Below are 3635 nucleotides of genomic sequence, written 5' to 3' on the forward strand. Positions count from 1 at the left end.
ATTTCAAATTTCAAATTTTAATTCTTATCTTTTCAAATATTTTCTTTTAATTTAAATCTTTTTTTAATCTTATCTTTCTTTTAAAATTTAAAATTCAAAACTTTTTCAAATCTTTATCTTATCTTTTGATTAAATTTCAAATTATTATCTTATCTTATCTTAATTTTAAATTTCAAAATCACATCTTTTAAAAAATAAAATCTTTTTCAAATCTTTATATTATCTTGTTCCAAATTCAAAATTCAAAATTTAAAATTTAGTTTTCAAAATCTTATCTTATCCTAATTCAAATTCAAATTTCAAATTTCAAAATCAAATCTTTTTCAAATCTTATCTTGTTTTTAGATCTTTCTTAATTAGTTACTTGTTTTCTCTTTTTCCTTTTCAAAACTTGCTCACTAATTTCTCTCTCTTCTTTTTTCAAAAATCATCCATTTAGTTTTCAAATCTTTTTAATTAATTAGCTTTTAATCTCCTTCTTATTTTCGCATTTGATTAATAAATAAAATAAAAACAAAAATATTTTAATTCTAGTTACCCTTTTTACTTCTTAACATCCAATCTCTCCTACCTTTCTTCACCATGAACCCAAATGGGAATGAATAGTTCAGAAGAACTTTGGGGTCCTACATGGCCCCCATTCTTGACTTCTATAGGAGAAGTATTAGTATACCCTCCATTGGAACAAGTAATTTTGAGCTAAATCTTCTGCTCATTATTTTGGTGCAGCAAAATTGCTAGTACTCTGGACTTCCACAGGAAGAACCCACTGAGTTCCTGGCAAATGTTTTACAAATTGCTGAAACAGTACACACTGAGGGAGTAGATCAGGATGTCTACAGACTACTACTCTTTCCCTTTGTTGTAAGAGATCAAGCAAAAAGGTGGTTAGATAACCAACCTAAATCTAACTTGAAAACTTGGAAGCAGCTAGTAGATAAGTTTCTAAATCAATACTTTCCCCCAAGGAAGTTAACCTAGTTAAGGCTGGACATCCAAGGCTTCAAGCAAGAGAATAATGAAACTCTTCATGATGGGTACAATTAGAAGAATGCTACGAAAATGTCCCACTGAAATGTTTTTCAGAATGGGTGCAATTAGACATCTTTTATTATGGCTTTACAAACATGGCTAGGATGTCTCTAGACTACTCTGTTGGTGGTTCTATACATATGAGGAAAACAACCGAAGAATCTCACGAACTTATTGAGACAGTCGCCATGAATCACCATCTGTACTTGGCTAATGAGACTTCCATAAAAGGAGAGGTTAAGGCAATATCTACTGAATCCAACCCTCCAGAACAAGATGGCTGATGAGCAGATATTTTATACGCTTTTTGGGTGTAATTTCATGTAGTTTTTAGTATGTTTTAGTTAGTTTTTAGTATATTTTTATTAGTTTTTAGGCGAAATTCATATTTCTGGACTTTACTATGAGTTTTTGTATTTTTCTGTGATTTCAGGTATTTTCTAGCTGAAATTGAAGGATCTGAGCAAAAATCTGATTCAGGCTGAAAAAAAAAAGACTGCTGATGCTGTTGGATTCTAACCTCCCTTCACTCGGAATGGATTTTTTGGAGCTACCGAAGTTCAAATGGCGCACTCTCAATTGCGTTGGAAATTAGACATTCAGGGCTTTCCAGCAATATATGATAGTTCATACTTTGCTCAAAGATAAATGACGTAACCTAGCGTTTGACGCCAATTTCATGTTCCATTCTGGCGTTAAACGCCAGAAACAGGTTACAACCTGGCGTTAACTCCAGAAACAGCCTATGCACGTGTAAAGCTCAAAGCTCAGCCCCAGCACACACCAAGTGGGCCCCAGAAGTGGATTTCTGTACTATCTATCTCAGTTTACTCATTTTCTGTAAACCTAGGTTACTAGTTTAGTATTTAAACAACTTTTAGAGATTTATTTTTTACCTCATAACATTTTAGATCTGAACTTTGTATTTCTGACGGCATGAGTCTCTAAATCCCATTGTTGGGGGTGAGGAGCTCTGCTGTGTCTTGAAGAATTAATGCAATTACTTCTGTTTTCCATTCAAACACGCTTATTTCTATCTAAGATATTTATTTGTACTTAACCATGATGAATGTGATAATCCGTGACACTTATCACCATTCTCAACCTATGAACGCGTGCCTGACAACCACTTCCGTTCTACCTTAGATTGAATAAGTATCTCTTGGGTTCTTGGCTCACAAATCTGATTGCCTCTCTTGACAACAGAGCATTCAGATCCATGAGACCAGAGTCTTCGTGGTATAAGCTAGAATCCATGGGAAGCATCCTTGAGATCCAGAAAGTCTAAACCTTGTTTGTGGTATTCCAAGTAGGATCCGGGAAGGGATGACTGTGACGAGCTTCAAACTCATAAGTGTTGGGCGTGTGACAGACGCAAAAGGATCATTGGATCTTATTCCAACACAAGTGAGAACCGACAGGTGATTAGCCATGTACATGGACCTTTTTCACTGAGAGAACGGATGGTAGCTATTGACAACGGTGATCCACCAACATACAGCTTGCCATGGAAGAGCCTTGCATGCTTGAAGAAGATGACAGTAGGAAAGCAGAGATTCAGAAGACAAAGCATCTCCAAAACTCCAACATATTCTCCATTACTGCATAACAAGTATTTATTTCATGCTCTCTTGTTCATTTGCAGGTCAACTGATAATTCTAATTGATATCCTGACTAAGAGTTACAAGATAACCATAGCTTGCTTCAAGCCAACAATCTCCGTGGGATCGACCCTTACTCACGTAAGGTATTACTTGAATGACCCAGTGCACTTGCTGGTTAGTTGTGCGAAGTTGTGAAGAAATTGTGATTTACAATTTTGTGCACCAAGTTTTTGGCGCCGTTGCCGGGGATTGTTCGAGTTTGAACAATTGACGGTGAATCTTGTTGCTTAGATTAGGAAGATTTTGTCTTTTGGGTCAAAGTCTTTTATATACTTTTCAAAATTTTTTTCATTAATTTTAGTTTTTCTGTGAAGTTTAGTGTCATGTTTTAAGTTTGGTGTCAATTGCATGCTTTTCTTTGTCTTTCAATTTTCGAATTGCATGTTCTTTGTTCATCCTTGATCTTCAAGTTGTTCTTATCTATTTTCCTTGTTTGATCTTTAGTTTTTCTTGTTTTTGTGTTTTTCCTTGTTTTTCTTATACATTTTCGAATTATTAGTGTCCAAGGTATAAAAATTTTTAAGTTTGGTGTCTTCTGTGTTCTTATTTTCTTAAAAAATTTTCAAAAAGTGTTCTTGGTGTTCTTTTTATATTCTTGTTGTTCTTGTGAATCTTCAAAGTGTTCTTGAGTCTTTCTTGTGTTTTGATCTTAAAATTTTTAAGTTTGTTGTTCCTTGATGTTTTTCTTTCCAAATTTTCGAAAATAAGGAGCATTAGATCTAAAAATTTTGAGTCTTGTGTCTTTTTATTGTTTTTCTCTTTTCATTAAAATTCAAAAATAAAAAAATCTTTTCCTCATTCCACTCAAAATGTTCGAAAATTTAGCATTAAATTAGTCATTAATTTTAAAAAAATCATATCTTTTTCAACCATATCTTTTTCAAAAATCAAATCTTTTTCAAAACCTCCTAACCACTTTTTCTCTCTCTTCATTTTTC

This window comes from Arachis stenosperma, chromosome 5 (genome assembly GCF_014773155.1).
Source record: "Arachis stenosperma cultivar V10309 chromosome 5, arast.V10309.gnm1.PFL2, whole genome shotgun sequence".
NCBI classification, from domain to species: Eukaryota; Viridiplantae; Streptophyta; class Magnoliopsida; order Fabales; family Fabaceae; genus Arachis; species Arachis stenosperma.